Source organism: Sus scrofa, chromosome 11 (assembly GCF_054392235.1).
Source record: "Sus scrofa isolate SSC_HxYL_T2T_F1_AM1 chromosome 11, Sscrofa_HxYL_maternal_Yorkshire_Landrace_v2.0, whole genome shotgun sequence".
Classification (NCBI taxonomy): Eukaryota; Metazoa; Chordata; class Mammalia; order Artiodactyla; family Suidae; genus Sus; species Sus scrofa.
In genome coordinates this window covers 12,744,514-12,770,467 of record NC_139393.1, presented here as the reverse complement: position 1 = coordinate 12,770,467, position 25,954 = coordinate 12,744,514, and the positions used below count along the sequence as shown (strand labels likewise).

At 42.5% G+C, this 25,954-nt stretch overlaps 1 protein-coding gene across 16 annotated transcripts in view; it reads left to right on the top strand.

Annotated features, from left to right (window-relative positions):
- Positions 1–25,954, top strand: part of DCLK1 (doublecortin like kinase 1) — a 383,845-nt gene that overhangs the window by 74,907 nt on the left and 282,984 nt on the right. The gene's annotated exons all lie outside the window — the stretch shown is intronic.

Genomic DNA, 25,954 nt, shown 5'->3' with positions numbered 1-25,954 from the left:
AGACTTCAGTGGCCAAGACTTTTTTTGTGTCACAGACTCAGCTGTCGAGAACACTGGAGTGAACAGGTATGAAGTGATCACGTAGTCATCAGAATTGGAGTAGTGTGCTCATAATGCAGCCTGGGAGGCTGAGAGACTGGGGGCAGGCAGCCTGCTTAATGCCTCCATCAACTACACGCCACTTAGGGCAGACGTGGCTTTGCAAACACCGTATGATGCCCAGGAACCTCATCATCAGGGACTTTTTTGAACAGAAAGGTCAACTCTATCTCTGGGATTATAGCTCCAAATTGGGAAAGAAAATACTAAGCTCTAGAAATAATGGGGTACGGAAAAGCAATAGAAGGCTCATTTTTGTTACTGGTTAGTGCTGTAGGGAAAAATGATAAATTTCTCAGGCCTTTTCTGGGGTCAGTGTGCAGGAAAGGAATAAATGGCATTGTTGGCATTTTTTTTTTTTTTGGTTGGTAACATTTTCTTGTATAGCTTTTATTTACATTTCATGTCAGATTGGTACATAGAACCACTGTGTATTTAAAAGTTATGTCCATTTATTAAACACTTTTTTTTTTTTTTTTTGCAATTAGCAACAGTTTTTAGGCTTACAGGAAAGGGAAGGTACTGATACCTCTGGGATACTTTCAGGTAGAAGAAATCTAGCCTAATCCCATTATTTTATTGTGTGGTGCCCATTATTAATAATGATCATAGACTATTAGATGAGCAGACTGTTCACAGATTTGTCTTTGATTTTGCCAAATTCCTTTTTTTTCGCTTTTTTTAGGGCAACACCCGCGACACATGGGGGTTCCTAGGCTAGGGGTCTAATCAGAGCTACAGCTGCTGGCCTACACCACAGCTCACAGCAAATCCGGATCCTTAACACACTGATCGAGGCCAGGGATCAAACCCGCAACCTCATGGTTCCTAGCTGGATTCGTTTCCCCTGCACCACGATAGGAACTCCTGATTTTGCCAAATTGGATCAAGAATTTCATATGGGCTCTATTGAGATGGTCATGCTTTAGGTGTTTAATTCAAATGCCCGCTAATACTGAGATTGTGCGTATTCTCATGGACTTGTTAGGTCAGTAGACATCTATGAGGCATGGGCTTCCTGAAGGGAGCTGGGGAAGCTCAATTTTCCTCTGTTGTCTGCCGGGGGGACGTGGAAGAATTCCTCACAGTGGAATCCTCAGAGGAAGATTCCTTTTAAGAGCCCCTAGATTCATTGCCTGAGAAACTGGCCTTTTCATAGTCTATGTTCATCAAGTTGGAGGTGATTAGAACAAATAACCTTGCTTGAGGATGACCTAGCATTGTTTGGAAACGTGACTGTCAGGACAGCCTTAAGCAACAAAACCTTTATGTTTTAAATAACTAAAAGGCATGTTCAACTCGATAGTTTAATTAATTAGCACATTCAGAATATGGATAATGTTGAAAGCCAACTTATATGTACCAGCATGCTAGTAAATAGCTTTACATTTAAATTAGTCTCTCTGCTCAAAGCTCGTGGCATATTTTAGAAGCCTCGAACACAAATGAGAAATGGACTAGCCCTCAGTTTCACTAGCCTGAACTTTCCAAGGGAGATGGATTGTCAGTCAGGTCTGTAAAATCACCCTTCTTTGCCTTGCATCAGTCGAAGTGACACGGAAGTTATTTTCAAGATTATACAAGAAGGTCAAAATGTATGAGAACTGATTTTGGTAATTACGACCCTACCTGTGTACATTCTGGGGCACAAGAGAATGAGGGAAAAGTCTGAGGGAAATATGGACATGCGCTGAGGGTTGGCAACAGTTGTAACACTTTTTTTTCCAAGGTCTTAAAATTCTTTTTTCTTTTTTTAAAATTTTTAATGATTTTTATTCTTTCCATTATAGTTGGTTTATAGTATTCTGTCAATTTCTACTGTTCAGCAAAGTGACCCAGTCACACACACATATATACATTCTTTTTCTCACATTCTCCTCCATCATGTTCCATCACAAGTGAGTAGATATAGTTCCCTGTGCTCTACAGCAGCATCTCAGTGCTTGTCCACTCCAAATGCGATAGTTTGCATCTGTTAACCCCAGACTCCCAGTCCATTTTTCAAAGAGAGAAATGAAGCCTTACCCTATGTATTTAAATGATTACATATCTGTCTTGATGATGCTTCTCTCCTTGAGAAGGAGGGACCTTACTGTAAATGACTCCTCTGTAAATGGGTTTTACTCATTTGACTTTTTCTTTTTTTTTTTTTTTGTCTTTTTTTTTGTCTTTAGTTGTCGTTGTTCTTGTTGTTGCTATTTCTTGGGCCGCTCTCGCGGCATATGGAGGTTCCCAGGCTAGGGGTCGAATCGGAGCTGTAGCCACCGGCCTACGCCAGAGGCACAGCAACGCAGGATCCGAGCCGTGTCTGCAACCTACATCACAGCTCACGGCAACGCCGGATCGTTAACCCACTGAGCAAGGGCAGGGACCGACCCCGCAACCTCATGGTTCCTAGTCGGATTCGTTAACCACTGCGCCACGACGGGAACTCCTCATTTGACTTTTTCTTTGTCCTCTTTGCCTAATGATTTGGTTTAACACAAACTGAGGAAAGTGTATCAGACCAGTGAGGAATGTAGCACCAGCTGTGTGCCAGCATATTGAGTGAAAACACGTTGTCTAATGAATCAAAAGTTGGAAGATACTTTCTATCCCAACAGCTGGAAAGGGTTGGTATGAACATTGCTGAATAATTTTCCAGGTTTCCAGGAAGGTAAATCTTTGTAGAAAAGAGAATAAAATCATCTGTATATTGAACCTAACTCAGAGATGATAACATCAACAACAACACAACAGCAGCTAGCATTTTAAAAAAAATTTTTAAATGATTTTTATTTTTTCCATTATAGTTGGTTTACAGTGTTCTGTCAATTTTTGCTGCACAGCAAAGTGACCCAGTCTCTCTCTCTCTCTCTCACACACGTATATACATTTTTTTTTTTTTTTACATCATCCTCCATCATGTTCCGTCACAAGTGAGTGGATATAGTTTCCTCTGCAGTACAGCAGGATCCCATTACTTACGCATTCCAAAAGCAATAGTTTGCATCTATTAACTCTAGTTTCCCAGTCCATCCCATCCCCTTCTCTTCCCCCTTGGCAACCACAAGTCTATTCTCCCAGTCCATGAGTTTCTTTTCTGTGGAAAGGTTCCTTTGTACCATATATTAGATTCCAGATAAAAGTGATATCATATGGTATTTGTCTTTCTCTTCCTGACTTGCTGCTACTCAGCCATAAAAAAGAACAAAATAATGCCATTTGCAGCAGCTAGCATTTCTTGAATGCTTACCGTGTGCCAGGCGCTACCTGAAGATGTCTCTTTTACCATCTCAGCAGAATTGTGTGGTAGCTACTGTGATCTCCATTTCACAGGTTCGGAAAGAGAAGAAATAACTGATGGACCCACTTGTGATCGACGCCGACTAGCATTCTTTTTTTTTTTTTTTTGTCTTTTTGCCATTTCTTGGGCCACTCCTGTGGCACATGGAGGTTCCCAGGATAGGGGTCCAGTCGGAGCTATAGCCACCAGCCTACACCAGAGCCACAGCAACGTGGGATCCGAGCCACATCTGCAGCCTACACCACAGCTCATGGCAACGCCAGATCCTTAACCCACTGAGCAAGGGCAGGGACCGAACCCCGAAACCTCATGGTTCCTAGTCGGATTCGTTAACCACTGCGCCATGACAGGAACTCCCGACCAGCATTCTTAACCGCAGTTCTGTCCTTGCCTTTGTATGGTGTTTCGATGTTTTGAGTATAGAAAATTCATGTATATCATTGTTTTGTAAGAATGGTCTTGATTCACTGCTGAACTTGGATTTCTTCTAAGTTTTTCTTGCTCTTTTGATTGTTAGTTATGAAATTAGTGTGAGTAACTTTAAAAAACACCTAAGAATCTTTTAGAAATGATCATAAAGCTTTCCTCTCCTAACAGTGGAAAAAGAATATTCTTGATAGAACACATCACCCTGAAGTGCAGCCATTTTATAGAACGAGAATATTGTTGAATTTTAAAACCTATTAACTTAAAACATATGTTTATAGAAGTTCCTGTCATGGCTGAGTGGTTAACGAATCTGACTAGGACCATGAGGTTGTGGGTTCGATCCCTGGCCTTGCTCAGTGCGTTAAGGACCCGGCGTTGCCGTGAGCTATGGTGTAGGTCGCAGACGCGGCTCGGATCCCGAGTTGCTGTGGCTGTGGTGTGGGCCAGCGGCTACAGCTCTGGTTAGACTCCTAGCCTGGGAACCTCCATATGCTGTGAGAGGGGCCCAAGAAATGGCAAAAAGACAAAAACAAAAAAAATTAAAACATATGTTTATAGCTTTATTAAGGTGTAATTTGCATACATACATTTTACCTGTTTTAAATACTCTAGTCAGTGATGCCATACATTGATAGAGCTGTGCAGCCATCCCTACAATCCAGTGTTGGGACACTTTTCCTGCAGTTAAGTTCCCCACTCCCACCCCAGACCCGCAGCCACTAATCTGCTTTTTAATTGCATCCACATTTAAAGGCGGACCCTCTCCTTCTGTATGCATTTATAGGAAGATTTTTTTTTCTACCTTTGAAGTCATTTGTATGTTTATGGATTTACCAGGCACATCATTCTTTAACGTTTCCTGGGGTCCTCGTCCTCTCCAGCTGACGAGCCCTGGGATTTCACTGAGGTTCTGTAGGTCACTGAGAGCAGCCAAGGTGATGCGGCCGGTCCCAGTGCAGTGAACCACCGACTGTCTTTGCCCTCTGTGCACATGTGGTATTTCTGAATTCATTCCAAACTTAGACAACTAAGAGGGAAAACACTGAACGTTCACGGCAGGATGGAATAATAATCAGAGTCCTCCAGTGCCCTGGGCGCGCTCCCCAGACATCTATTCTTCACTCCTGCCTCCTCGGTGCTGCATTTGGAGATGCTTTCTTTGTTACAGTCCAACATGCCATTTGTAGGCTGATTAGATTTCAAATTATATTAACATATTTCAAGCTGTATATCTTTTTGCTTTTCCATAGCTAAAATATGCTTTCCATGTGCTTTGTCTGTTTCTTGGGTGAAATCCAATTATTTTATAATCTCTCTCTCCTCTTCTTTATGGCGGTTTTCCCACTTGTCCTTTCATCACTTGACTATTCAAGATCTTCGAGGCCTTTTTTATTTTATTATTATTACCTAGTTCTCTCTTCTCAAGAAAAGAGACTTCACTGTGAATTCCAATATCCTGCCATACAGTCCAGCTGCACCTGGGGAAATTCCGTTTATTGAACCACCATGGAGTGCCTTCTTTTCAGTGTTCAGATGCTGCTGGCTTTTGGATTCCAGAGAATTTTTATATTCATTATCTGTATATCTCTGTGTATCCTTTTATGCTCAAGGCCATCTCTAAACTCAAAATAAGTCTTAGTCTCCCCTGTGAGGCCTATTACAGGGTGAGGAGGTGAAGCTGGTCTCTGCCCAAGGTCCATCCAGAGGCTGTGGGCACAGCGTTGAAGATGATGAAATGCTCAGATGGCTGTTGGTTCTCACTTTTTTACCTCCTCCTTGGTGATCTGCCCGTCCGTAAAACCAGGGTTTTATGATGGTGGGCAAGAATGATGTAGAGATGACCCTTTTCAGAACCAATGGAACTGGCTTACAGGTTTTTTGCTTTTGGGTTTTTTTTTTTTTTTTTTTTTTTTTGCTTTTTAGGACCATACTTGTGACGTAGGTAAGTTCCTAGGCTAGGAGTCAAATTGGAGCTACAGCTCCAGGCCTATGCCACAGCCGCAGCAATGCCAGATCTGAGCTGGTTCTGTGACCTACACCACAGCTCACGCAACACCAGATCCTTAACCCCTGAGCAAGGCCGGGGATTGAACCCGCACCCTCATGGTTCCTAGTCGGATTTGTTTCTTCTGTGCCACAACGGGAACTCCTATAACTGAGGATTTCTTATTTTATCTCCAACAATGGCTCTTCTGGGAAATCACATTGTCCTTGGCACTCTCAGGAGTGCCGCAGACTGGGGGTGCTGTCCCCAGGAAAGGTACACTTCACAGGTGAGCTAACGTTTGCTTTTCCGTTATGTGCCTATCAGTATTCCCTCTTTTATTCTCGTATCCATTTGGAGGGCATTTATATGTCTTTGATATTTGCTCATCAGGTGCTAGAAACGAAATCTTTAGATCTCCTTTCATTTCCTTGCATTTCGTAGTAATTTTCTTGAAGCAACTGGGAGATTGAGCCTAGAAAGAAAGATTCAAGGGTAAATTCTACCACCTGTGTTCTTTTTGTGCCTTGAATTACCAGAAGTTTCTGGTCCTTGCAAAGCATTTCTGATTCATAATTATTCAGTTCAGTGGGACATGGGATTGCTTTCTTTCACTTGCTTCTGTATCAGAACAAAAGGCTGGTGCTTCGATACAGAGGAAGATGCAAATGTACGGTCTTTCTTCATACCCTCCCTGCTTCCTTTTTTCTCTTCCTTTTCCCCTTTACACCTTAGTTTTTTCCCTCTCCTTGGAGCCTTAAGTTGGTGCAAGATAATTTCACTTTTCTTGTCATCTATTTTTCACTTACAGAAAATCATATTCCTGGCTTTAAATTGTCCTTCCTTTGACAGCAGATATTTACCAGGGCTTGTCATCCTGTTGTGCTGGGCAGGAGATTCTCCAAATGGTTCTGGAGCCCCTAGAGTACCCATGGGTATGGTTCTGGAGCCCCTAGAGTACCCATGGCTATGGTTCTGGAGCCCCTAGAGTACCCATGGGTATGGTTCTGGAGCCCCTAGAGTACCCATGGCTATGTTCCAGGGATGACATTTATCTTAATTAATATCTTTAAAACACACACACACACAATTGTTGCTTAAAATTTTTTTCTTTTAGAAAGGAATAAACTGTAGAGCCCTGAGTGTGTACATGCATGGCAGTTACTGGAGATTTCAGCTGGTTTATCACTCAGTGGAACATCACAAGCTATAACATGGTTTTGTTTATTACATAGCTTTAAATTGGTTTCATTCTCAGCCATATATTATTACATTTATATTCATAACGAATGGCTGGTGAAATGTAGGTAGTTAATAAGGAGCAGAATATAAAGTGATAATAGCCACTTTGTATAATGTGTATTCAGCTGCTTCCAGCACTTAAGAAACTCATATTAAAAAGAAAATACGGGAGTTCCTGCTGGGCACCCTGGGTTAAGGATCTGGTATTGTTGCATCTGTGGAGTAGGTGGTAGCTTCGATTTGATTCCCAGGAACTTTCATGTGATACAGGTATAGCCCAAAAAAAAAAAAAAAAAAAAAATCTTTTTTCAAATTTACTTTTTAATTGCTGAAGTTAAAATTCTCTATTATTAAACAAGATGAAAAATTTTGGTGCAAAATGTACCTTAGGTCCAAAAAGCAATTATTTTTTATGTAATATATGTTTTTAACTTATCTACACTTTAATATGGATTTGATTGTAATATCAAATTATTTTTTATGTAGTATACATTTTTAACTTATCTACACTTTAATATGGATTTGATTCTAGTCTAATAGTCATTCAAATTTTTTTGTGATCAATTGTGTATTTACTTTATAAATTAAAATTACTTGAAAATATATAATACAGGTTGATTGGGAAGAACAGACTTTATACTTCATAAATGTTCCCCAAGTTCTATTGGTGTTGTTTTGAATTTAAATTAAAATGTTTTATTTAAAATAAGTATTGTGGAGTTCCCGTCGTGGCGCAGTGGTTAACGAATCCGACTAGGAACCATGAGGTTGCGGGTTCGGTCCCTGCCCTTGCTCAGTGGGTTAACGATCCGGCGTTGCCGTGAGCTGTGGTGTAGGTTGCAGACGCGGCTCGGATCCTGCATTGCTGTGCCTCTGGCGTAGGCCGGTGGCTACAGCTCCGATTCGACCCCTAGCCTGGGAACCTCCATGTGCCGCGGGAGCGGCCCAAGAAATAGCAACAACAAGAACAACAACAACTAAAGCCAAAAAAAATAAAATAAAATAAAATAAGTATTGTTCAAAATGTTATGATTATTTAAAAGTTGCTTAGGGTGTTGAAGAGGTTGAATATTTCCGTGAAGGGATTTTGGGAAAAGCGGGAGGATTAGAAACCGAGGTGCCTGGATCATAGAGGCAACTGACTGTTGGAGGAAGGGTTGACAGTATGCTTGGGAATATCTTGGACTTCAGTGTCCCTAACATGGTACTTAGATTTTACTAGGTCTTGGTAAATTTCCATTTAAGGAATTTACATTTAATATATTTTAACCACATAGTGTTTTTTTTTTTCTTTTTTTTTCTTTTTAGGACCACACTTGCAGCATATGGAAGTTCCTGGGTTAGTGGTCAAATTGGAGCTATAACTGCTGGCCTACACCACAGCCACAGCAAGGTGGGATCTGAGCCACATCTGCACCCTACACCACAGCCACAGCAATGTCAGATCCCTGACCTACTGAGAGAGGCCAAGATTGAGCCTGCATCCCCATGGATATTAGTCGGATTTGTATCTCCTGTGCCACCATGGGAACTCCATGTTGTTTGCATTTAAAAAATTGAAGTCCTATTACAGTATATGAGAACTTAGCTAGATGACTTGGAGCCATTATGGAACCCTCCCCTGGGAGAGTCATCTTAGCAAAATATTCCTTCCCAGATCCTGGGAGCAAGTATTACTGAATGAAGTGTTGGTTTTTCCCACATAACAACTTCTGTTAATCTAAGCAAAAAATATGCCTACTTTATTATTCCAGGAGCCTTCTTAAATAATTTGCCGATCGATTCCAAAGAAGGTGCCCTGTCCACTTTAAAAGTCAGTTGCGTGAACACTCTTTTCCACTGTTTTCAAGTAATAGGTAATCCTTAAACCCATTACATACTTAAGGTCTGATACAAAAGTAAGAATTCCAGGGAGTTCCCATTGTGGCTCAGCAGTAATGAACCTGACCAGTACCCATGAGGACATGGGTTCGATCCCTCCCCCCCACTCCCTGGGTTAAGGGTCTGTTGTTGCCGCAAGCCATGCCACAGGTTGCAGATGCAGCTCGGATCGTGGCTGTGACTGGCACCCACAGCTCCAATTTGACCTCTAGTCTGGGAACCTCCATATGCCGCGGGAGCGGCCCTTAAAAAAAAAAAGAAAAGAAAAAGGAAATTTCAGGAACATTCCAGGAGCCATTATGTGTCTAGTTGCAATGTACTTTTATTGCTCCTGTCTCTCATTCCATGAGGCCTGATTATCAGTGATGTGAACCAGGCCTTCGTATCTACAGCTGCTTTTTCCCTTGATTTGTCTTGTTTTCAGGGTCGCTTTTATTTGTGCCGACTTTGTGTGGTCTGGACTCTTGACCAGTGTGCATGGGATATTGAGAAGGTGGACTTTATAGAACTTAGGGTTTGATTGGGTGTGGGAAGGAAGGGAAGAGTGAAGAGAATGAGAAGGAAAGAAAAAGCATCTCAGATGAGTGAGGACCATGTTTGGGCAGCAAGGTGCGGAGTGGTGCTATTAAATGTGAAATAACGCAGTCTCCATCAGGACTGCGGGCATGTAGTCAGCAGGGCGTGTGTGTTACCCACTTTAATGCATTATAAAATTTATTCCTCACACCACCTCTTCGAGGTAATTTCTATTTTGATTTCTCTTTTACAGATGAGGAAACTGAGATTTAGAGGGATTGTATAATATGTTAGCTGTAACACAGCTAGCAAATCATTCATGGGCCAGATCTCTGATACACTGTTGCCTTCCAGTGGGAAAAATGAAGCAGGTTTGGAGTTGTGTCTGGTCAGCACTGCCACCTGTTGCTAATCACACCATGTTATTTTTGTCTTCTGCCTCAACGCCTATATTATTTATTCTTCTGGGGCGTTGAAACTAAAATAATTTTTGTGGACTAACTTTATAAACATATAGAGAAGCAATCAGATGATACTTCTCTGAAGTTTGGGTTATCATTTTCTGCTCAGGGCCAAAGGTAGATTAAAAAGTTGAGAGTCAGGCAATTGTCGCCTAACAAGGCATTGCATGCCAGCCATTTAGGTTGCAGAGGTGACTGAGGTCCTGCTTCTGCCCCAAGGCCTCTCAGTACAGGGCAAGGGACAGGCATTTCAACAAAGGGGTACAGCTCCCTGTGCTAAGTGCTGAGTCCTGTGGCATTGGAGCAGAAGAGGGGACTGGCCGTTGGTGTGGGGTGGTGAGGGGGCTGGGGAGCAAGGCAGGTAGGAGCACAAGATCGCACTGCTCTCCTCTCTTGTTTCTCCTCCGTTTCCATTTGCCTCTTTAGAACCTGAGAATCATCCAGACATGGTTCCTTTTCTTACACTGAGTTCCCATATCTGGCAAGTCCCTTAGCGAATCACCCGATGTGCCCTAGAGCTGCTTTGGGAATCCAGTTCCCCTTCTCTGTGCTCTCACTGGTGGCCTGGACCCTTGTGCAAGTTCCCTAGCTGCTCTCTGCTTCCTGCCTCTTTCCCTGGGCCCTGTGCTCCATGCTGCCTCCAGAGGGCGCCCTAGAAGACACAGCAGGTTTTGTCCCAGCACGGCCTGTAAAACCTTTCAAGATGTGGGCCCTTTCTCCCCGTCAACCCTCATTTCTTGCCATTTCCCCAGGTGCCCTCTCCTCCCCAATTCTCCAGGCAGCTTGCTCTTTCTTTCTTTCTTTCTTTTAATTTGAAGTTTAGTTGATTTACAATGTCGTGCCAGTTTCTACTGTACAGCAAAGTGACCCAATACATTCCCTTTCTTATATTGTCTTCTGTCGCGGTCTATCCCAAGAGAATATGCTTCCCTGTGCTATACAGTAGGACCGCATTGCTTATCCATTCTAAATGGAATAGTTTGCATCTACTCACCCCAAACTCCCCGTTCATCCTACTTCCTCGCCCCCTTGGCAACCACAAGTCTCTGTGTCTGTGAGTCTGTTTCTATTCTGTAGATAGGTTCATTTGTGCCATATTTTACATTCCAGATATAAGTGACATCATATGGTATTTGTCTTTCTTTTCTGACATATTTCCCTTAGTACCAGAATCTCTAGTTGCATTCATGTTGCCACATATTGCATTATTTTTGTTCTTTTTTATGGCTGAGCAGTATTCCATTGTGTATATATACCACATCTTCTTAATCTGTTCATACATTGGTGGACATTTAGGTTGTTTCCATGTCTTGGCTGTTGCAAATAGTACTGCTATGAACTAGGGGGTGCATGTATTTTTTTTGAATTGTGGTTTTATTGGGATATCTGGCCGGGAGTGGGATTGCTGGATCGTGTGGTGGTTCTATATTTAGTTTTCTGAGGACCCTCCATACTGTTGTCCATAGTGGTTGTACCACCAACAGTGAGGGAGGGTTCCCTTTTCTCCACACCCTCTGCAGCATTTGTTATTGGTAGACTTATGAATGATGGCCATTCTGACTGGTGTGAGGTGGTACCTCACTGTAGTTGTGATTTGCATTTCTCTCATAATTAGGGACACTGAGCACTTTCTCATGTGCACGTTGCTATCTCTAACCCCTATGGTCCCGTGCCCTCTGCTTCACATGCCCTCCATCCTGTCTTCCTGGGGACGCCTCTCCTAAGACAGCTTCTCGGGAGTGTTTAGACGTCTTCCCTGTAAGTGGAGAATGCACACCCCCGTCAGGTCCTAGGTCCAGCATCTCAGGGCTGTGAGGATTTTTATCCAGGAAGCCCTGCCTGTCCAGACCCAAAGATAAGTATTTCCCTTCTTGTGTTTATCCTTCACCAGATCCAGGAAGGTTGAGTACTTTTCCTTAGCACATCAGGAAACCTGCAGCTGCTAGGTCTCCCCGTTACGCTTTATAGTGTGGTGGAGGGCCTCTCACAGCTCTCAGAGGTAAAGTGCAGTGACCTTTCAAAACAGTAAAAGACAGTCAACCTACTGCTCATCCCCACCGGGCGTGCGGCACGCATGCGGCACATGTGCGGCCTGAGGTGACGGGAAACCCAGAGTCCGGGTTACCGACACTGGTGAATCCTCCCCTCGGTAATGCTGCATCACCAGCAGAGTAAAAAGCTTGGGTTCTCTCAGCTGCCGCCTGGAGAGCAAAGTGGTGTCACCCTTGCCCGCGACTCTTGTCGGAATCACTCTGATCCCAGCGGGAACAAGGTTTTGTCTTGTTTCATGTTCGACACATGGGGGAAAAAAGGCCCTAAACTGGGCCAGATGTTGCTGGTGTGAAGCAAGAGTCAGTGCCCCTGAAACGAAAAAAGAGTTGGGGAGATTAAAATAACCAGAACTACCTGTTGTATGTTTCTTTGTACAGTGAACAAAAAAAATTTTAAATTAAAATCAGGAATTCCCTGGTGACTTGGCGGGTTAATGATCTGGCCTTATCACTGCTGTGGTGGGTGTTCAGTCCCTGGCCTGGGAACTTCCACATGCTGTGAGTGTGGCCGAAAATAAATATTAAAATGAAATAAAATTTTTTAAAAATGAAAGGAAGAAGAGAAAAGAAGATGTCTTTACCAGAGAGCTGCGGTGGGAAGAGAAGGGTCCCGGGGAACTTGGAGCAAAGAGGGACGCGCCACAAACGGGCAGCCTGGGCTTCCTGGTGGACGACAGTCCTGTGGCGAAGATGGCCAGGGAATCATGGAGATTGAACTGGAAAGAAACTGAGTTGGAACAAGATTGTTGTTCTGAAAGTAGGTAGAGTTACAGTAAGTGCACAGAGCAGAGCAGGGAAAGGCCTGGGTTTCTCTGCAGAGCTGGCAGGCCCCTGGATCCTCAGGCAGTGGGCCTGTCCTCCTGGCTGGCCCAGCAGTTTATCAGGCGAGGTGTTCTGGTCAAGCAGGGAAGAACTTTAATATTATTCACAAATGTCTGAGATGACCCAGAGGAGGAGCGATTGCAGATGGGCCAGAAATCAGGCCCATTGAAGATAGGGAAAAAAAAAAAGTCTGCCCCTGAAGCATAGGAATGATTCTGGGAGTTCCTGTTGTGGTACACTGATTAACGAATCTGACTGGGAACCATGAGGTTGTGGGTTCGGTCCCTGGCCTTGCTCAGTGGGTTAAGGATCTGGCGTTGCCGTGAGCTGTGGTGTAGGTTGCAGACGCGGCTCAGATCCCGTGTTGCTCTTGCTCTGGCATAGGCTGGCAGCTGCAACTCTGATTCAACCGCTAGCCTGGGAACCTCCATATGCTGTGGGAAGCGGCCCTAGAAAAGGCAAAAAGCCAAAAAAAAAAAAAAAAAAATTTCAGGCTCCCCCCGCCCCAAACTTGCAAATATAAATAGTGCCAATGATGGTAAGTAGATTGAGAGTGTTCTTGAAAAATGTAGAATAAAAATGTATTTCTTTCACTGGTTATTGATATTTTTAAATTTTATAATGATTTTTACTTTTTCCATTATAGCTAGTTTACAGTGTTCTGTCAGTTTGCTACTGTACAGCACGGTGATCTAGTCACACATACATGTATACATTTTTTTTTCTCACATCATCATGCTCCATTGTAGGTGACTAGATATAGTTCCCAGTGCTACGCAGCAGGATCTCATTGCTTATCCGTTCCAAAGGCAATAGTTTGTATCTGTTAACCCCAAATTCCCAGTCCATCCCACTCCCTCCCGCTTGGCAACCAGAAGTCTTTTTTCCATGTCCAGGATTTTCTTTTCTGTGGAAAGGTTCATTTGTGCCATATATTAGATTCGAGATACAAGTGACATCATATGATATTTGTCTTTCTCTTTCTGACTTACTTTGCTTGTTCCATATGAGAAGTATGGAAGTCTCTAGTTCCATCCATGTGGCTGTAAATGGCATTATTTTGTTCTTTTTTATGGCCGAGTAGTATTCCATTTTGTATATATACCATATTTTCTTAGTCCATTCCTCTGTCAATGGACATTTAAGTTGTTTCCATGTTTTGGCTATTGTGAAGAGTGCTGCAGTGAACATGCAGGTGCATGTGTCTTTTTCAGGGAAAGTTTCGTCTGGATATATGCCCAAGAGTGGGATTGCTGAGTCATGATTGTTCTATGTACAGTTTTCTAAGGTACCTCCATACCTTTTTCCATGGTGGTTGCACCAGTTTACATTCCCACCAACATTGCAGGAGGGTTCCCTTTTCTCCACACCTTCTCCAACATTTGTTATTTGTTATTTGTGGACTTATTAATGATGCCCATGTTGGCTGGTGTGAGGTGGTACCTCCTAGTAGTTTCGATTTGCATTTCTCTCATAATCAGTGATATTGAACATTTCACCTATTTTTAAAAGTATTCATACGCATTTAGAGTCTGTAGGCGCATTGAAACAGACATTAGGTGTGGGCTGAGAAAATGGTTGTACTAGAAAAAGCGAGGCTAAGAATAGGCAGCTATTATGAGCTAAGATGTAAATGGAAATGTGGTCGTCACGGGGCTTCTCAGCAGTAGAATAAAGTGCTTGGCTTTGTCGAGAGACTTAGATATTTTTCTAGCACAGATGTGAAGATTCTGCTCCCTCAGAGTCTTCAGGTGCTGCCGGGAGCCCCTGCCCGTCCAGCAGACCCTCCTGGCCAGCCCTCCCCGTTCAGCTGGCCTAGGTGCCCGGGCTGCCTGGCCCTCCTGCAGGGCACGGTTCACCACTGTGCCACCGCTTTCCCAGACTGCGGCTCTATGCCCCGTACCCCCTCTTTTCCATCAGGGAACAGAGCTGGCCTTTCACTCCCCACAGCAGAGCTAAGGGCAAAGACATTTAACAAAACTTTCTGGAAGCCTTTCACATTAAAAAAAAAAAAAAAAAAAAAAAGGCTTCAGGAAAAGCCTTAAGCCTGGACTGCTCTTGAAGGCCCAGGGTCAAGTTCCTCTCTGGCACCATGGTAGCAGCCAGCTCTCCTGCCCCCAGTGGGGGTGCCAGTCTCCATGGCTGCTCATCCCGCTCTGGACTTGGCCTCTGTCCTTAGAGCCAGCTCTCTGTATAAAAAGATGAGTCTGCAAAGGTGAAGTTGAGTCTGTAGGTAGGAAAAAACAGGAAAACCACGGGTACCTTCACCATTTTCCCACATCATGTTTCTAAAAAATACCGTTCAGATCCAGCCAAAGCATCCTTTATACATGGACACTCTGGTACTGCCCAAGGGCTACCCTAAATTTTGTGCTAAAAACAAACAAGCAAAAAAAGCCCCACAGGTTTTGTGTCCCTCGCTCTCTGGTCTCTGCCTACCTTGTTTTCCTCTGCTTGTTTCCTGGGGCCGTTGTCACCAGCCCTGACCGAACCCTGAGAGAAGGTATGTCCACAGCAGGATGGCGTCTCTAGCGCTAGGGATCTCATTTGCCCTTGTCTCCCCCAGCCCAGTGCTCCCTGTTAGAAGGGAGTGAGGAGAAGACAGGAGGCTTCTTAGTGGGGAAAAAAGGCAGCAGTGTCTGCAGATCAGCTCCTGCGTGCCCACAGTCCACCTGGCACATCTCTGGATCGACCCATCTTTACACATCTGGATCCACCATTGAGCTACAAATTGCTTATAATCAAAGGATGGGGCTTATATGTCTGTGCCCACCAACGCTTGTCTAGGAGATGGTCAGGGTTGATTACCAGTGCAGTATATAGCACCTTCTTCTAACTCTTAATTGCAACATGGACGAAAAGATCTCAGGTCCCTTTACAAAGGCTTATTTTCCTTGTAGCAACACCTGTGCTCAAGATCAATGCCATTTTGTTGCAGACTGCATCGTTTGTAGAGACTTGCAAACCCTCTGCACCACTGAGGGTGTTTTCAAAGCTTAAGTGGGCGGCCTCTGGGTCTTTCTCTGCACGTGTCTCTGGGAACCGACACTCTTTCCCCCTGTGCTCTACCTGACACTGAGTTGAGGTGGGCGAGGTGTTCTGCAGCTCAGGCGATCCTGGATTGTCCAAAGTGGATTGTGGAGAGCTAGTGCAGGGGGTGTTGTAAGGCAGAGAAGCAGTGCCTGCCATTTCCTTGGTCTGTTCAAGGAACTAATTAAGTAATGCTGATAACTGGCAAACAGGGATTTCAGAAGGGTAAACAGTGGCCCTGGCTGCTGAGTTGAACGGGGAAGAGGAACTAATTGTAGCTGGTGGAGGATGAGTGTTTCATACCTGGTGGAGTGTTTCATACCTGGTGGAGGGTAACCACAGTACTTTTTACCAAAAGCCTCCAACCTTGTGCCAAGTGCCACAAAATTTGGTTCATATAGACCTTTTTCCTGAAGTAAGAATACATTACTTCGCATAAGTATGCATTTTATTCATGGGTAACTAATTGAAAATGCACAATATGCAAGTGAAATATTCTCTTTGGGGTTCTTATCTTTCTATTCAGAGTTGCCCAAGCACCAAGATAATAGGAATCCAAAGAAAGAATGGAGGGAAGGACAGCTTCCGGATTTCGTGCCATGATGCTTCGAGATGCTCGTTGTGGCTGTCTCTGCCCTTTTCAAATCATCTTCAGCAGCTGGCACGCTTACTCTGCTTAATGGCAGATTGTAGCTTTCTTGGTTTATCCCAACTGTAATTTCATGCAATAACATCAGGATATTGGTAGTTATTCCTTCAGTTTTAAAGGATAATGTGCATTAATTAGGGGCTTGATTTCTGATAAACAGTGTTAGGGCAGATTAGGTCAAACATGAGCAGTCACGGGAACTTTGAAACTTTAAAGATAATTACAGATGGACTTTGTCTCTTTGGGGACAGTGATGCAGACCTGGCTTCTGGCCTTTGTTTACCTTTTGTAATTTCTTCTTTTATTAAAGCAATTTGCAAAATATATGCAGTATGGTTTCCTTCATAGTAAAATACAAAAAAAAAAATAAAGTAAAAAACAACCTAAGGATTATGTATATGAAGGAAAAAAGTTAGAAAATGCCACAACAAATCGACGAAATACTACCTTTGAGAAAGAAGGTGGGAGTGGACTCCGTAAAGGTTAATTTGCTTTGTGTCATTTGGTTTGTTCACAGTAGAAATATATTTTAAGGATGAAGACAGAAGGTGAACGTGTCCGAAGAGAACTTTTAGAGCATGTAGCCTTTTGTTTCACGCTCCTCCTAGGGAGGAAAAATCAGTATATTTTATTTACATAATTTTGAGATTAAAAATCACTTAAAATGTTGATAAAAATATTACTTTGGGAGTCCTCAGGCATATTTATAGTATCTAAGTTTATCTCAAAGTGGATACTTAAAACATAATTTAGAAGTTCCCTTGCAGCTCAGTGGGTTAAGGATCTGGCATTGTCACTGCAGTGGCTTGGGTTGCTTCCACGGTGTGGGTTTGATCCCTGGCCTGAGACCTTCTGCGTGCTATGGACATGGCCAAAAAGAAAAGGAAAACAAGAAAACATCTGTGAGTCTATTTCTGTTCTGTAGACTCACAGACCTGGAGGACAGACTTGGGGTTGCCAAGGGGAAGCGGGGAGGGAGTGGGATGGACTAGGAGTTTGGGGTTAGTAGATGCGAAGTATTAAAATGAGAATGGATAAGCAATGAGGTCCTGCTGTATAGCACAGGAAACCATGTCCAATCACTTGTGACAGGACATGATGGAAGATAATATGAGAAAAAGAATGTATATATGTGTATGACTGGGCCACTGTGCTGTACAGCAAAAATTGACAACATTGTAAATCAACTATACTTTAATAAATTTTTTTTAAATGAGAAAAACCATTTATTAAGAATTTATTTTTGGCAATAAGGTGAAAATAAGGCATTTGTTTTCCTCAACAGATAATATCTATTTATAGATGTGTTTTCAGAGTCTCTTCTTGATTTATCTAATCATCTGACATTTAAATAATAATTTTTGATGATGGGAAAGCAGTATGTATGAGTCTATCCCAGGAGTAGATTCTAAAAAACAAAACTAGATGCCGTGTATCAATAGTAGTGAAGAGCGTTTTGCGTTGGCTTGCTGTTACTCTCACACCAGTTTTTATACCTTGCTTAGTTTTCATTTTTGTTAACAGGACATACTGATTGCTTGTAGGTAGTCTTTCTAATAGGAATTTAGTGGGAGCGTAGATAATAATAGCACGATTGTGGTTGTCACAAGTGTAACTAACTTCTGTGAAGTACAGTTCTGCAGGACAGACCTTGAAATAGAATAACTGTTTGCAGATCTGGGCTTTTATCCCCCACCTGTATAACTTCCTTCCACTTCTGTGCTCTTAGCTTAGTGGTTCTTCTAAGAATACTTCTAAAACTTCAGGTTTGTTTCTTGTCTCCTCTTTTTAGCCATAACTTTCAGCAGACTATGCATAAGAAGTTTTGAAAGATTTCTGCACGATTGTGCCCTGGTGCATATCAGTGATTTGAAAAAATCAGACATCCAGATGTTGTCCCTTGTGGTCCAGTTTCAAAACCAAGAATCATTAACTGTATGGGGATAAAGGCAGTGGAAGAAGGTGGATCTGGCCACTGTCTGTTGACCTTTGTATCTCATCTTTTTCCTCAGTCTTTTCATTCTGCCAGAGAAAAATCATCCATGCATGTTTACTCCTATTCCTGCATGTTTTTAATACCTCAGGGATTATTTGACTTTTCCTTTGTAATTGTCTAACCCTGTGTCCATATACCCTAATCGTTTTAATTCCAAGAGACAAATAAATTTAGCTTTCTTCCTTTTCTTAAAAACGGTTGTTCAAGACAGTCTCAATATGACCCATCTCTATGCTTTCTAGCACATTCTAATTATGTTACAAAAATAACAACAACAAAGAAACTTAGCAAAACCCAAGAGGAAGTTAACCTATTGACTTGGAGACATACATAGCTATGTATCACTATATATAGGCCTGCTACCTAACTATCTATCATCACTAATCTTGTGCTTAACCAAATGACCAGAGCATCTTAGAGAAACAAGTTTCCCAACCCCACCTTAAAGGATCAAGAGGAGGGATAAGAAGCCCAGCCCCCAGTACCATAGTGGAGGGTGCACAGTAGGTTCTTAGTAAATATGTGTTGAATTGAAAAAAAAAATGAATGAGAAAACTCAAAGGAAGGTATTATTTCTGATGGAGTTCCATGAATTATTTATGACATGGTGATCTTACACATTGACTGGGGTGTGAACAGTACAATTGGATGTTTGATCTTGGTGAGTCGTGTTTGTCATGTTTACAGTATTTTGATGACTGCATGGGCAGTCACTGACAGCCGAGGCAGTGGACATGTTATTACCATGTAGATTTTCGTGATCGTCGTCTGGATGGTGAATGCCATTATCTTTGTTGCTTAGGTTGACGGACGGAATGGGGATTGGAGCTGAGCTGGAGAGGAACTCTAGAGAGTATTTAATGATAAAATGGAAGAGAAGTAGTAGAGACGTGAACCCATGGGTCAGTTAAAATCAAACTAGGAATTCCCAGTAGACTTCAGAGAACTTCCTAGCCCTTTGATAACCACTGACCTAGAGCTGAGAGGCTCTGGCAGAGACCGTTTGGGGCTTGAGGCCACTATCTTGATCTGTAAAGATAACTGAGCATTTCCTCCTTAAATAAGAGACTTGCTTCTTATGGCCCAGTGAAGAATGAGTTGTTTACTTTTTGAACTGCCCTTCAGCTAGGACTTGTTAAATAACAGTTTGGAGTGTGTGAGTCCATTGTTTCCAATGAACAGGTGGTTGGGGAATTCAACTGAGATTTTAAAGATTCTTACACTCAAAAGATTTTTTTAAAAAACTTTTGTGGTCAGAGCCTATTCCTTGTAACTGTAACTTCTGACTCATCAGGCACTGGGTTTCTGAGGCACCTGTTGCCTTTTTCTCTCAGTAGCCACCTGCTTCTGTCTGCAGGGGAGCAAGGAAGCAGAATGAGGAATGCAGAGGAGAACATGCTCGCTGGGTAACTGGGGTTCATCTGGCGCAGCTGTTTATATAATCCAGTGTATGGATTTGACTTTTTTTGGCTCTGCCCATGGCATGCAGAAGTTCCTGGACCAGGGATCGAACCCATGCCACAGCAATGACAACGCTGGGTCCTTAACCTCTAGGCCAACGGGGAACTCCTGACTCTTACATGAAACTGTATAAGTAACTACTGTTTTCTGCCTGCTTTCATTTCAGCGAGGTTTGGAACTTGCTCTCATGGGGTCTAAACAAGGACAGTAACTTCCACTGATGTTTTAGGAGGGGAGGCTTTTGGAGAGACCACCAGGCTTTCTTGATGCGGTGCATCTGGGGAAATGGCTCCTTCGTATACACTTTTTTGAGATGTTAAGTGACAGATGACATGTCCAAGTCATCACTAAGATGAGGTTATCTGGAGAGGACAGTTGGAAAGCTCTTCATCCTCATTCGGTGATGTTTAGCCAGTGCCTGCAGGTCCTCTCCACCGGTGACTAGAGCAAACGGAACGTTAAAAGGAAATAAAGTTTTCTCTAAAGATGGAGTTCCCGTCTTGGTGCAGCGGAAACAAATCCGACTAGGAACCCTGGCCTTGCTCAGTGGGTTAAGGATCCGGCGTTGGCATGAGCTGTGGTGTAGGTCGCAGACACGGCTTGGCTCGGATCTGGCGTTGCTGTGGCTGTGGCGTAAGCCAGCGGCTACAGATCCAATTGGACCCCTAGCCTGGGAAGCTCCATATGCTGTGGTGGGTGCAGCCCTAAAAAGACAAAAGACCAAAAAAAAATTTTTTTTCCCTAAAGAATGCCTACGCAAATCAATCCCTCTGTTTAATTTCTACAGTCTTCCTACTTAATTGAATACATGTTGTGATTTTTCCTGGAAGAAGGGAGAGCGTATTTGAGCCACGGCTCCAGGCAAACCTTTGTGAGTGGTGAGGCCTTTGTGTGCCTGTGATGTGGAGGTGGATGCAGGAGGTAGGGATCGTGATTAGTTTCCAGTGCTTTCTACCCGGGCACACAGCTTTCAATTCTAGAACAATGAAACTCTCCCAAGAATGCCATTTCTGCCAAGCGAGTACCTGCTTTTTAAAGACCCCATTTTCTGTGTATGACTTTTAAATTGGAACTGTGAAAATCTGCATTTCAAAGCCACCCTCTGTTCTTTTGAACTGTGGGTGGTCTTCTTAAGTATGTTTCAGCATACTTAATTTCTTAAAAATATGTGACTTTGAATTTTTTTTTCTGCTTCATGAGATCTTTTCATAATCTAACCAAACTGTTATTTAACAATGACCAAGAAACGAGATTGTGTCTTCAAAATTCAACTTATCTTTGTAAGAGTTTATGATACTGGGTTATACGAATGAGGTGTTAGGAAAAAGGAATGCTTTGGGGAAGATATACTTACGTCAAATTGAGTTCTTAGCTTCATTATGTTAATCATTATTTAATTCTGATATTTTTTCTCTTTAAAGTTGCTTTCTTTTTAACTTTTTAATTAATGTTACACTAAATTTCCATATGCATTGAAATGCTTGCTTTGTGATGAGTGATGTACAACGTCTGTCAAAAGTCTGTGATCATTTAAAACACGGTGTCTCAATCTTGCACTGCTGACATTTGGGGCCAGACAAGGCTTTGTTGGCGGGAGATGACCTGTGCATCGTAGGATGTGTTACAGCATTTATAGCCTCTACCCGCTAGATCGCAGTAGAGCCGCCACCACTACCGCCGCCCCCATTATCAACAATTTCTCCAGACATGATCACATGTCCTTATCCAGGCTGGGGGAGGGGGGCCCATCACGGTTGAGAACCACTGCTTTAAAGCCCACATCCTTACTTCCCAGCAATAGAAAGGGACACCCTATCTTAGAACAAGAGAGCGAAAGTTAAAGTGGTGTGGGCAAAAATATCTGGAAATCTCACTGGAAACGTGATATTATAGACCAATGTCTGAGATTAAGTAAGACGCCAAATCTAAAGTCAGGCCGACTATGGAAATAATACACTGTTTATCTAGCGTGTTTCTAAACCGAGACTGGTAGAAACTCAAGTACCATCTGGAAAAGCTGGCTGAATTCTAGACCACTAAGGAGACGGACAGATCAGGTTCAAAATGCCGTTGACCTTGATGACTGTTTGCCGAGGGTTTGTACTCTCCCAGGGCTTCGTAAGGGAGCCCAGGTGGCTGAAGCGGCTTGTTTACTGGTTCCTCTATGTTTCTGGGTTTTTTTTTTTTTTTTTTTTTTTGCATGAACAGATATTTCCATCTTGATTTTCCTTCTACTTTAATCTTCCGTGATGATGTCATATTCTCTTGGTTTTGATGCTGTTGCTTTGATCTTTTGTTTTCCTCTCTTGGGCCCCTTCATCGTACCACTGGTTACCCCCACGGGCTAGTTAGTCCTGGGCCTACTTTCCTTTCTTCCTTTCCCATTAACTCTCAATCACCTTTAGTACAGGCCCACAGTCCATTTTCTGCTATTTCCAATCCCAAAAAGCTGTAGAAATGGATTTTTTTTCATTCCTCATTTGTTGGCAAAACCTGACCGCGTTGATGCAAGCCTGTTTGGTAGTCACAGTTATCTCACCTGATAGGAATATATCTATGTCACTACAGAATTATTAATGGGCTGATCATGGGAAACTGCCTCAGATCTACTGGCAGGGACAAGCAATGAATTATTTTTCTAAAAGCTGAAAAACCCAGAACTCCGAGACATATGTGGCTTCCCAAGCACTGGATAAGGTATATATATGCCTGTATTGCTTTCGTGTGGAACATCACAAATCAGGTTCTTGTAATGTGTAACAAAATTTTTTTTTCCTTACCAGACTCTTACTAAACTAATTTTAGACAGTATCCTGTGAATGAGTAAAAAGGAAAATTTGGTTGATAGGCTGATTAATAAATGTGTATCAGACAATGTGAAGGAATACCAGAGAAGCAATTTACTGGAGATATGCATACGACTCATTTAAATGATTAGGAATTGATATTCACGAAATGGTGAAAGGTATTTTATTTACCAAGAAGTAAGATGGCAAGTCAGAGCTTACCAAAAGCATCTTATGCCTGAAAAGCTAGGTAAGACAGTCATTTTTCTGATAAATGTAGGCTTGTTTCAGAATCTAGAACCAGATAAATGCTGATGCCTTTCTTCACATTTGCTTAAACTCGTGCCCTATTTTATATGAATTCACTATTTGAGAATCCAGATATGGTCATGGGAAAAATAAGTGATTATTTGTTTTACAGAAGAATTCGTACTAAGCTCCCTTGAAATAGCAGGATTCTCTCATGTATTTTTAAAAGAGAAATGTCATTGGCTTGTAACGTATTCATTCGTGTTGGGGGGCGGTGGGGTTCGGGGTGACCCTGTCACTGCCTTCCTCCAGGTGACCAGCCTGGGTGTGCAGTGCTGACCCCATCTGGCCCTCCTTCCTTCCACTTTGTTCCTTTGTACCTTGCTTTCGCCTTTGGTAATCATCTTTGTATTCTTTCTTTCTGTTGATGTGTCTTTTGTGCTAATAGACTTCTAGCAGCCAGAGGACAAGGACGGTCTGTTTCTCTCTGCTCTCTCCAGTGGCAGCATGTTGGGCATTTAACATCCTGTCGGTAAACAGTTAGTGAATTGTCTCATTTCTAGGGGATGTTGGCAGACCAGCATGTGTCTAGTGGAGGACAATAAGATTGCTGAGAGTTCCCGGATCCATTTTACATAAGGAGTAGTCGACGCAACTGTTGAGGCTGGAAAACAGTCATGTTTGCATTGCAGGGTCCAATGCGGGAAACACAGAGCAAGAGATGGTCTAAAAGACAAAGCATATGGTGATGCGTTAAAGGCAGCGCCACCGTTGGCGAGTCTAGGTGTATCTGTTTGCAAAATTAGAATAGGGCGAGAACCTCAGTGGGTGGTTGAGAAGCACTTAGCGCTGGGGGAGGTGCTACTGCCAAGTGTTCAGTAAGGGGCATCACTTTCTCTACTCCTCTGGCTACTTCTCCTTCCTCTCTCTCTCTCCCTCCTCACCAGCCCCCTGTAGAAGGATTATTAGATCTGTCTTACGTAGGTCAGGTAAGGTTAGAGGGTTAAGTGATTTATTTGAAATTTCTTAGGAAGATGTGAAAGCAGGAGCTATAATCTGGGTATCAGTCCCTTCTTCTTTCTTAGACAGGATAACCATCTTCAGACACTCAAGAGGGTGTCGCAGAGAAGACGGAGGTGCCTTGGTGAATGTTTGCTCACAGGGCAGAGCCCGGGCTAGTGGGGAGACGTTAGCCATGTGAGGTGCAGGCGGCAAGTGCCACCTGAATTTGTAACCATTGCAGCTGCTGTTGGAATCAGGACTTTGCCATTATTAGGAAACTGTTGGTGCGGAAGCTGGGGAAGCAGAGTAACAGCCAGGGGGGGCTGGAACTGAGGGGATTGCCTCGTCGGGAGAGCGCGTTGTACAAGATGTCTCAATTTAAAATGATATTCTTGTGTCTCTTTCCTTCCTTGGCATTTGGAATGGCCCTGTGCAGATCGCAAGGAGTCAGCAAATCATTGAATTAATATCCTTTCAAGAAGGGGGATCTTTATATTTGACCAGGGAGAACCAGGTTTGAAAAGTTGTTCTGGTAGAATAGATTATGTAAGTTGTCAGGACAACAGAATCGCAAGGGTTCATAATCACAGAGGGGAGAGACCTCAAATGCAGGCAGAGCTTTTTCAGGATTCAGCACATGAATACTTGTGTTAATTTTCAGATTATTTTGATCATTGGGCAGTCAGCAATTTTCAAGAACTGGTTTTATGCAGTGGTGCTGACCAGGGGGGTAAAGGCGATATTTGAAATTAAGGTATGTGACAATTGTGAATGTGCCCATAATTACTAGTTCTGCCTGTTCCAAGGAGACAAGAGAAAAAGGGCGTCTTTGCCATTATTAACATAACGGAGTTGGCACACTTACCTCATTCAGCATTTCTTTGTGTCCATTTGGAACCATAATTTTCTCCTTGTTCAAGATTTTGTTTAGACAACTATTTCTGTTCATTCTATTTATGCTTAAGAAAAAGAAAGGGGTCTTAGGCATTTAAAACAAGCATGATGAATGCTGTCTGAAAGAGAAATCCTTTATCCTTTGCACTCTGTAGATCCTTTATTTTTATACCATGTTATTGAAATAGAAAAGACATCCAGAACAGTGAAGAACCCATGTGGTAAAACCAACATGGGATAAATGTGGCAGAAGCAGGCTTCCTTGTGCTGCTATTTTTTACTAATCTTTTTTGGATATTTATATATGAATAAGATATCTAAATCAAAAAATGACAATTAAAAATTAAAAACATGAGGATGAGAAATACAAGATGTATTGTGGCGGGGGGGGGGCGTTCGGTAAGACAGTCCTAGCATTTATTTAGTGCCTGCCCTGTGCTTCGAATATTAGTCATACAGTCTCATTTAATTCTTATTAATTCCATCAACATTTCATGGAAAAGGATTTGAGGTTCACAGGTTAAATAGCTCACCCAAGGCCCTAGCAGTACAGAAATGATCTATCTCAAGAGGCAGACGATAGAGAGAAATTTTTCACAGACATGGTTCCTTCACTTGCCTCAATGAAATTGCAGTTTTTTTCGGATTCAAAATTATAAGACAGTTGGTGGCTTATGACATATGCTTGATTTCCCAATATAGTCAGACACTGCTGACAAGTAATCCCTACATTTTATTGGTTTCATCCGCATTCGTATTTTCCCTTCATTCTGTGCTCACTTCCATTTCCCCTACATGAGAAAAATGCGATACTCAGGAAACCATAGCAAGAATAAGAAAGACCTAATGGAAATGAACCTGGCAAATACATCTACTTGATGTACAGGAACAGAGTCAACAGAATTCTGCTTGTGAATTGAAAGGAATTTATACTTTGCAGGTGACTCCAAAAATATTCTTCACCTTCAAGAACCACCTGTTTTTTTTTTTAAAAAAAAAAAAGCAAGTTTTTGATGCTCCATTTGAATCTGAAAAAAATTGCATTTGCCCCCTTTCTGCAGAAAGATGCGGAGGACAGGGAGTACTGTGGTATACGTTAAAATTCGTTTTTTTCCT